At 41.0% G+C, this 10,472-nt stretch overlaps 1 long non-coding RNA gene across 1 annotated transcript; it reads left to right on the top strand.

Moving 5' to 3' along the window:
- Positions 1-2,815: 2,815 nt before the first annotated feature.
- LOC110470327 (uncharacterized) lies at positions 2,816-10,364 on the top strand. Its single transcript, XR_002465389.1, has 4 exons — positions 2,816-3,099; positions 3,505-3,591; positions 4,710-4,778; positions 10,289-10,364. It is a non-coding gene; the product is annotated as an uncharacterized LOC110470327 (long non-coding RNA).
- Positions 10,365-10,472: the final 108 nt, after the last annotated feature.

Genomic DNA, 10,472 nt, shown 5'->3' with positions numbered 1-10,472 from the left:
GCTTTTTGAATGTTGGTCTGGAAAAATAGTTTCTCATACAAGGTGAGACAGCTGTCTCCAGAAGAAGAGTTATCCCTCTACATTGTCACCAGATTTCCTGATGTCCAGAAACTCTGGTCAGGTAGGAAGCCTCTGCCAGGGCAGCCTGGCAGGTGGCATTGGGTCCAGCATCCTGCTCTGCAGGCACCTCTCTTCTTGCTGGCACTGTGCCTCCTTCTGGGGCTTCAATCAATTCAGATCAAGCAAGTCCTGAAAATCAGCTGGGAATCCAATCCCCAACTCCCTATGCCATGTCCCTCGCTTTCCAAATCTTTACTGCAGTGGCATTTTCTGTATTTTAAACAGAAATGTTTCAAAACTGTGATATTCCCAAGAATATACAATAGTGCTGTAGTTGCTATTTTACTTAATATTAAAAGGTTAAGAAGCCCATGAAAACATATAGCTGTGTGGAAATTAATGATGCTTATCTCTTGTAAACTACTGCTGTATGTGTACCTATCCACTCATAATGTTTTAAAATATACATAGCAGAGTGCAGATAGTGATAACACATTTGATTTTATCTGCTGCAAATATATATATATTTGTATGTCAGACAAATAACTTCTCTTTCTACACTCTCTATTGATAGAATCCATATAAGATTTAATCTGAGTGTGCTTTTCCATGTTATTCATCTCAACTGTGCACTCAGTAACTTCAAATATTTAAATTGGTTGAAAGTTAGAATATTAATGGCTGTTCTTAGAAATTTAGTAACAGTTACATTTTCCCAGCTGATGGATACTGTCACAAATGGCTACTGCAGGAGTGTAGGTAGGTAATTACTCAGCGACAATTAGGATCTTAGCCCAAGTATATGAAGATTTCCTAGTATATGTAAAGGGAAACACTGGAGCACTTTGAGATCCTGCTTGCTGTAGGAGTGTGTTACCAATCCTAGCTGATAAACCTTGGAGCAGCTGTTGGCAGCAGTGTTGTGTATCACCTAGGTGCTAGGTCTGGGAGAGTGCAGGTTACCCCCTCCAGAGGACACAGTATTTGGTGTAGATTAATGTTGTTTACTCTTAAAATATCAATCCTGGTAAAAGAGAAGACTGCTAAGGAGAAATACAGTTTCTCTCCAAAAGTGCAGGTTTTCAATTAGAAAGACAGAAAAAGAAGCATAAAATTTGCAGAGAATTCAGCAGGCAAGGAAGCAAGCCGTGTGCAATGTTACCCTGCAACTAGCTACCTCCTCTTAGTGCAGACAGAACACATGCTTCATTTAAAACCTGTTTTTAAATACACCCCTAATTATGAAATCATTACCCGAGACCTGCGTGATAAGGAAAGAAGAATTATTATATTAACCTGGGGTCCTCCGTGAACTCAGAGGCATCACAAAGCAGCTCTCCTGCAGTCAAAGCCTGCGCACTCCCTCTTTTCTCTCATCCAGTGAGTCACTTTTTCCTTTTAATCTCCTATTAAAATCCTTTCCATCCTCTTCAGTTTATGACTCTGTTGCTGCAAGGTGGTTTGTGGCACTCGGTATGGCTAATCCTTGGGATCGCATCGTATTGAGAACAGAATAATTGAAAACAGCTTGAAGCAGTTGTAGTTAGGCACACAAATCAATGACAGATAATCATTTAAGCACAAACTGAAACAGACATTTACATGGAAAATAATCATGGCCTTGGAGTTACACCCTGTTCTTGCCATACAAAATCTCTCATGGATTTGGCAGAGTACCATCGGATGCAAAATCTCATTGCCAACGTGCCCATTCCTTTGAGACAGCCCTGGCAAACCCCTGCCGGAAATCTGAGCTCAGCTGTAAATAGGTTTGCATGAAGAGCTGTCCACCTTTGGGTGAAATAAAACTGCACTGTGTGAGGGTCATGGTCTGAGATGAGCAGCCCAGAGCAGTGCAAAGCCACAAGGCTTTATGTGTGTGGCTGCATCTCCCCTTTCAGGCTTCTGCTCCCATCCCAAGGCCCCACCAAGGGAGGGGTTATGCTCAGGTGCACTCTTCTGGGTGTGGAAGAGAAATGATAATGAAGAAAAATTCCTACATTGGAATGTTTCCTGGCTTGGTAGTGCAGATGGGAGCACATATTTCCCTGTCATTTTGCACTGACAATCATATTCATACCAGCTGGTTAAAATGTTTTAATAAATGATTACCTGATGAGAACACTTTATCATGGCTATGGTGCTGGGCTTTGCTCATTTTTGCCACATCCAAATAACCATTCAAATTAAAAAGCAGAAAAAACCCCAATATAATTTAGAATCTTTAGAAAGACACTCGGAAACCTAAGTCCCAACTCCCCTAAAGAGCTCTAATTTGAAGAAAATATGTTGGGGATGTTATATGCTGTCTGTTGCTTGTCCTCAGGGGCTGGAAGAGCTGAGCCTCCATCCCTGTCTGAGGGTCCATTCCATAGCCAGATGAGTAAGTGAGCATTGTTATTTGTGTGGGTCCCACAGCTCTGAATTTCTCTGGGTGAATTTCTCTACAGAGAATATTCCAGTGTGAATATTCCTCTCTGCTTCTTTGTGAGGCTGGGAGCCACAGCTGGCCCAGCACCACCCAGCTCTCTCACTTCTCTCCTGGCTGCAGTGTCTCTGCCAGGAGCTGGTGCCCTGCTGCTGCTGTGATGCACATGCAAGCACAGAAACCATCCCAAAAGGACTGGTCTGGTAAGTTATTACTAGTCACATCTGCTTATACTTATAAGTGGGCAAGTGGGGTTTTAGCCTATTATTTAACCTTTTGCTTTGAAAACATCAACACCTGCACCAGAGAAGTTTCAAAAGTTTAGTTGCCAGTTTTTCTTCCACTTTACATGACTCTGGTGAAAGGGTATTATTTATCAAACTAAGAGTATATTATAATCTTTGCAAAATGGTAAAGATCAAAGACTACCTTGCATCAAGCAGAATTACAGTGCCATAACATTTTTTCTTGTTACAGCTGATATCAATCACAGCATGACAGCAAGCCACAGAGAATATTTTTCACTCGGTATCACTGACACTACAACATCTGAAATACAGCAGCCAGCTAGCATGTGCTCTGGGTGTGAAAGGGAGCAACCGGCAGCATCAGTAAGTGCCCTCAGTATCAGTGCCATTAAGTGCAGCCATTTGGCAGCAAATGCATGCACACAACTTTAATTCTGCCCACGGCTGGTATGGCCTCGTAAGGGAAGAGATAAAAGCCTTTATGAGAGAAGAGGGCTTGATTTCAAGTGACAGTGGTGACATTTTCAGCAATGACCCCCGAGTGCGGCAGAGTCTGCCATATGATACTGCTGCCCCAAAGGCATGGGCACCACCTTCCTCTCTCTGGGAAGAGGTGGGAATTTGGATGAGTGGTGAGGCACCGACCCAGCAGAGCCCTGAATAACATCTGGCTCTGCACACAGTGCCACTGCCAGCAGCTTTCCTGCACCAGCCGTGAGCCAGTTACTTTCTTCCCACGACTCACAATCATATCTTTGTTTTGTTTAGGCTTGAGAGTCTTTTCACCATGGTCACAGACTACCCAAGGAAAGGAATGAGATTTCTCTTGCTCCTCCCCAGGACCCTGCCAGGCTGGTGAGTTCTACAGTTCCAGCACTTAAAGTCCTGCATGCATTGTGTTCCCCAGACTTACCTCTGGGAGCATCTGGTGGAGAACAGAAAGGAAAGGGGAATTATGCGAGATCTGTTTGCGTACATATCCCTTCCATCTCTCCTCTGCACAACAAAAGCCAGCCCATGTACTTCTTGCAATAGATACAAGTCCATAGCATCTTTCCATGCTGTGCTCACAGCCTGTGCTTCTGCCAAGTGCCACCTGAGCTCCCAGCCCCCCTGGGCCCTGCAGCAGGAGCTTGCAGCAGTGGGGCACACTGAGGTGCATCCTGCTGTGAGACAGCACCAGCAGGAGCAGCAGGGACCAGCCTGTGGAGCCAGTGCTCTGCTGCACACAGGTGGGAGCCCAGGAGCTCCAGGCAGAGCGAGGCTGTAGTTTTATTGAGCAGTATCGATTCTGGCAGTGACTGGAGCACTTTGGTTTCTGTATCAGGGTTATATTAATGTTACAATTTCATAAAATGCAACTTCACTTCAAATGGTCCTGCAGCTGTTTCTCAGGCACTTCAATCTCTTTGCAATGAAGAAGAAACAAAGCAAATTCAGTTGTACCTTGTGTACAAGGTTCAACAAATGTAAACCTCTTGCATTTTAAGGATTCTTTTGCTATTTGAATACAAAACTGCATGGTTTAAGACAAAGTGCCCATCTTCAGTTTTTCAGACTTCTTTTTCTTTGCTGCTGAGAACCACACAATGTACTTCCCTGCCAGTTACTAAAATGCTTCTAAAAACTTGAAGAATTATTTGAAAAAGGGTATTCCTATTCCTTATGCATAAAACATGCATGCATATTCATATAAAACATTTAGAAAAATTTGTACCAGTTATAATTAGCATGTTTTGTGCATCTATTTTCTTTGCTATTAAATAACAAATTTGTGGTAACCATAGCAACTGGAACATCACATGATACTGGTGCTATTTTAGGGATAACACAAGTACCTTTCTTAAAGAAGCATTCACACCTCTAAGCTATGAATTTTAATAATTTTCACGATAAAGTATTTGTTGGGTAGATTGTATTCGTTCCTCACTCTAATGTTGATTTAATGTGGAATGCACTACCTTTCATTGCAGTGCCTATGACCACTTAAAAGCTGCGATGAGTTCCTCTTGTTTTGCAAAAAGGAAAGTGACTTAAGAAAGGTAAAAGAGAAGCAACGTGTGTTGAGGGGGAAAGTACAATAAAATGAAGGATTTCTCTTATTGTTTCTGGGGAAGGAGCTCCCATTGGTCATGTGCCTCTTCATGCATGAATGGAAGAAAGAAGGAAGGATGTACTTTAATCCTGGATTGGTATAACACCCACTGGAATAAGCCAGAGGTGTTGCATCAGCTCTAGCGGAAGATGGGAGAGGCCCTTGGGAAGTTCTTTTGGGAAGAGACCAGTTTGGCCATCTAAGCCACTTCCCTCCTGCTGCAGTCAAGTGTGTTCTTCTACTAAGTATGTGCTGTACACCACACCTCATACTATGTGCCTTCCAAGACACCTCTGAGCCTCATAGCTAATGAGATAAAGAACAAGAGATCAAATGCCACAACAGCAACAAGCCATTGAAAGAGATTAGGTGGCAACAAGGTCAGTATCCACATGCTAGGGTAGGGATTCTCTAAAATAAAGTTTTCTATAGTGTCATATTAGAGATAAGAACAAAATGCCTCAAGAATCCCTGCCAATGTTGTGATGAATTGAGGAAAAATGGAAGGACATGGAAGAAATTCTCTTCAGTCTCTGAAACTGGTAATTCAGTTAATTGTGAGAATATAAGATAACCAAACAGGCGCAGATGAGAAATGAATGCTGTTAAAAATATGCTGCCCACACTGATGTTCTAATGAAAAATGCTGGTTGACATGATTAATTGTTTTATCATAGAAGTGTCTGTAGAGATGAAACCCACCCTGAGCTTTCAGGATGGTGTTATCCATCTCCCAGAGCAGAGGTAATGAGGGATCATTCACCCTGGGTGACTCAGGCAGGTGGTTTGGGTTAATACACACACCGAAGAGGCCATTAGGTAGGGAATTACTTTGCCTGAGTCCACCTGCCAAGGTGGAGTTTGGAGCAGAGGAATTTTACCAGAAGGTGAAGAAACATGCTGGGGTTGAGGAAGGGAGCCATGAACTGGAGCTCTGAGGAGACACAGGAGTATGTACAAAAAATGAGGGGTTGCAGGACCTGCCAGGGCTGTGCTGGCAAAGGGCCCTGATGCCCAGGCAGCATTTGGGGCTGGAGGGTGGAGCCCCTAGCACAGCTCAGCAAGCTGCAGGCAGGCTTGGGGTAAGTTGCAAGGAGTAAAAATTAAGGAGAAGTTCAAGTTTATAAACTCACCTAGATTAAAGTTTACAAATCTGAGCCAGACTAGGGGTATGAGCCCAAGTAAAGATTCAGAAAGTAATGCTTTGCCTCTGGCTCCACTCTGTTCTGCCTGCCTTCTGTTTTCCTCAATTCAGGTGTATCATTTGGAATTTTTTTTAACTTCATCCTTTCTTACTTCTGACTTCTGTTTTATCAAGAAAGTCTGATTCTTCTTTGTTTAAAAAAAATATAGGGGTTTTCTTTTCATGAATAATTACAAATTTTCTACTTCAGCTATTTGAAAATTATGGATTTTGTTTCAAAAAATGCTATAGCAAACAGATTGAAAAATAAATTAAAGCGAACATTTAGCTATCTCAAAAATTGAAAGTTTTGATTATCCTAAACTAACCCTTAATTGTTTTCTATCTTAGCTTGTCCCCCTAGATAAATAATCCATGATGGAGCAATCCTTTTTCACCCCTCTTTTGCTACACCCCTGGAGACTTGCAGTGCTTGTTTGAGGAGGCCCTGGCAGGATGTGCTGTGCAGGGGCTGCCTGAGAGAAGAAGCTCCCTGCTTCCCTCCCCGCTCACCCCATGGGTTGTGTTATCCCTTTGGGATTCAGCCTGCTTCATTCTCTCTTGCTGCAGCTCTTGCTGTGCCATGTGTTTCTCTGTCCCCTCCACCAGTGGTTGGGGCATCTTCTCCCTTTGCCTGTGCTCTGCATAGGGACTGGTTCTTGGCTTGGCTAAGGATCTCCATCTTCCCTCCCTCCAGCGCTTCCCTCATCTTCCATTCTTGTTCTCCTCCAAATGCCTGCTTCTTAAGGAAAGTTTTGGGAAAAGATCTAAAAAGGCAGCAGTTTTCAGGGGTTTCAGCTGAGCCTTGAGGGGTGAACCAAAAGTAAACCTATTAGAGGCAAAAAGGGAAAGTTGAACAAAATGTTTTTTCTCTTTCTGCAAGACAGGAACTTCCCAATCTACTTTCTGTTTGGAAGGGGAGCAACACAAAGAAAAGGTTTGGAAGATGCTGGCAAGTGATAAAATACAAAGACATTCTTTTTCTTATATAGTAAATGAATGGTTTTCTGCCTTGCCTTTTGTTAAAGCTCTTAATCCAGCCTGTAAATAGGCACTTTCCATTTGGACTGACTGTTTTAGATATGAGATTAGAGCTGATCTGAAGTAATAGGATGAGAAAACAGGAGAGAGATATATATGAAAGAGAATGATACATTGGCTCACACTTCTGAACTTTCTCTTGCAGCACTTCTCGTATACTGTATGTAAATGTTCTCAAGTACAAAGTGCACTTCATTTTACTGCAGACCTAAGCTAAGGCATGGGCTCTGAGAGCCTGGCTGTTTGATCCCCGGGGGAAGCCCACCTGCCTCAGGGCAAAGCACAGATTCTCTGCCATAAAGCAGAACTTGAGAGGTAATTTTGTTGTGTGGCCTGATTTAGGCTTACAAAATGCTGGAAGAACTCTGCATTTAAGGATGCTGGAAGTGGAGATTCACTCTCCCAGATCCCAGAAATGGCAATAGGAAGCCTGACCAAGCAAAAAAGTCAGCAAAACAGGGACTTGGGACCAAGAGAACTCTTAATCAAAAAACAGATTATCTTAAAAGGAAAACTGTATTTCACATTCATGAAAAAAATTTTACTTTTTAAGCTACACAAACTTTTGCAATGAAGCTATAGCGTTTCTGGCTGCTTCTTTGGGACTATTCCATGGCTTTCTGTGAGTAAGGCTGTGGCATTGTTCTTCTTGGATTTGGAAGCCCTTCAATTCATATTCAGCTGCTGTGGAAAAAATCCTAAAAATTCACAGACTTGTCCTGTTTCCAAAGACACTTCTGACCCAGGCAAAGTATTCTAAAATCCTTAATAATTTTCTGCTTACTGAAAAACTTCACTGACTGAATAGGAATTTTTCCCTAGTCAGATATTAAAGGCAAGAAGAGATTTCTAGTGTGATTCTTAAAGATTAACATATATATATATGTCTATAGGCACAGTGAGAATATAAAATATGATGCATATATTTTCTTCTAAATTTAAAATGAATACATTAATCACTTGCTTTCCATTCTGTATTTAGGAATATTTAGATGCTATTTGATGCTATTTATATTTTCCAGGGTACCTCTTCATAAGAATAATTTTTTTATTAGGTACTACTAGGGCTGTATTTTAGAAGATATTTTAAGCCATATAAAGAGATAAACTGCCAACCAGCACCATCAAGGTCATTTGAAAAAGATGCTCAGACTAGAGAGCTGCAAAAACAAACTTAGTTTCTTCCATTTCTTGTATTATACCTGTGAAAACCAAGTGGAACTTTGCAGATCAATAATTAGGCTCAAGGAAAAAAAAAAAAGTACTTGAACAAAATCTCTCTTGTGCTGCTTACATCTGCTTTATGCATCAGCAGAAGTAAAGATCAATATTTGTGAAAGTAGTGTCCTGAACAGATTTCCTTCCCCATTGAAAATACTGCATGACTAAATAGGAAACCTTTAGAGGAGGGAGTGCAGGATCTGCCCTGGGTTCCCAGTCTGAAGCTGTCAGGGCAGAGTTGGTTGCTTGTAACACTCCCAGCTTTTCCACTGAACAGTATGAACAACAGACTGACATGCATGTGCCTGCTCTCTTTTTATTTAAAATAGTCTTTATCTCCACTGTATACTGTTCCAAGCTATATGGGCAAGTTCTTCCAATCTGCTAGTGGCTTTTGTTTTCTTTTCAATGTAAACCTGTTATCTGTCAAATCCACGACTTACATTAAGAGCATTTTAAATGGTTTTCAGTATTTGTATATAATGCATGTTTTCCTGATCAGCTGAAAGCTGTAAAAAGTTTGCTTTGAATTCTTCCCTAAGATATCTTTTTAAATACCAGTAGAAGGGAAGTTTTAATTCTGTGCTTTAAGCAGTACAACCACTTGAATATCCCGTATTTCAAATACAAAGCCAGAGTATTTAAAACATAAAAATAAATCCTTTATTTGGCTTCAGTATCAGTATGACTGTTAATAAAAGGTGTGTTCTTCATTGCCTGTTTTAACATGACACGGAAAAGGTTTCATTTCAATTGAATTAAATCTCAACTAAGTTAACTAATAAACAGGAATATCAGGTGATGGCATGGCACCACCCAAGTTGCTAATGCAAAATGATGAGTGAGCAGTGAAAGGTCAGTCCTGCGACTGGGGCCTGCAGATGCAACCTGATTTTCATATTGATTGTGTTTTCCAGTGGGCTTCAGGTCAGGAGCTGAGACCTCGGGGCTTGCTCTGTCTGCAGCTGTCTCACTGTCTTCTTTGCTTACCTTGAGCAAGTTCTGCAATATTGCTGTACTGCTTCTCCAAGGATAAAATAGATCTAATGTTTATCAGTGTTGCAAAGGCATCAGCGCTTAGGAAAAGGTCTTAGGTGTTCCCTACGAGGAAGATGCTATGCACAGTAAAAGATTCACTCTGTATGTGTATGTATATATAATCTCAAGGGTTAATGTTTCTCTGCAGGATTGCAGGATATTTATTTTTACCCATTATTACATCCATTGTGAATTACTGTGCTTTTTTTACAAAATGGGTTTACAACCAGGAAAAGAGAAGATACAGGCACCTGTTCTGGGAGGGAAGTAACATAGAACTGTATATGTTATACCAAAAGCATTTGTTGATACATAACAGATCAATATGCAACTGCATAATAAGGTTGAGAGATGAGATTAAATGTTCAAATAGGTGTACTAATTAGAAGGGACATGTACATCCACGTATAGAGAACCTGACTGTGAGAAAATGACAGAGATTCAGCACTACAGTGAATTATAAATGTCAAATTACAAGGATGCATGTAAAAAAAGCTTGTAACTGTTAAGAACTAGACTCTGTATTCATGTGAAAGCTGTTGCCTTTATCATCTTCTTAGATCCCTCTAAGGTGTTCTGTCATTCACTGTCAAATTTTCTACGTAAGATAGTAAGACGTATGTCACACAAGTGTCCAAAACTGCTCCTCTCCCTTTGTCAGGACACACCAATATATTTAGAGGGATTTGTAAGCAGAAGGAATATTAAGCAGGAGATCTGCTTAAGTATTAGCAGTCAGTCACAGAATTTTTCCCCCTCGGATGTGACAAAATCGAACACATGATGCCCAAAATGTAGGGGAAAAGGGAAGCTGCAATGTGTGTTCAGATGGCTGTGGGCTCAATAGGTTATTAGCCATAGTCTGCACAACAAAAATGGATGCTAACTAAATTTTGATGTGCAAGAGCATGTGTTTAATTTGCAAGGTATTTTTTTAATTAAAAGGTAAATAGCATTTATAATTCTTCTCACAGACTGAGAGCAGCAATAACACCTACGGAGCTCTCAAGACACCTGAAGAACTACTTTGATGCATCTGGTCCCTGCGGTAGGTACATTTAACAGTTGACTACTTAAGTGATATTTTTTGTTTTTACACAACACTGGTTATTTCTTCTAAAAATTTCTAACCATCAGTTGCAAGATATTAGTTGCATG

This window comes from Lonchura striata, chromosome 9, assembly GCF_046129695.1.
Source record: "Lonchura striata isolate bLonStr1 chromosome 9, bLonStr1.mat, whole genome shotgun sequence".
In the NCBI taxonomy this organism is placed as follows: Eukaryota; Metazoa; Chordata; class Aves; order Passeriformes; family Estrildidae; genus Lonchura; species Lonchura striata.
Note: the sequence above shows the minus strand (reverse complement) of the source record. Positions and strands in the feature narration are given on the sequence as shown.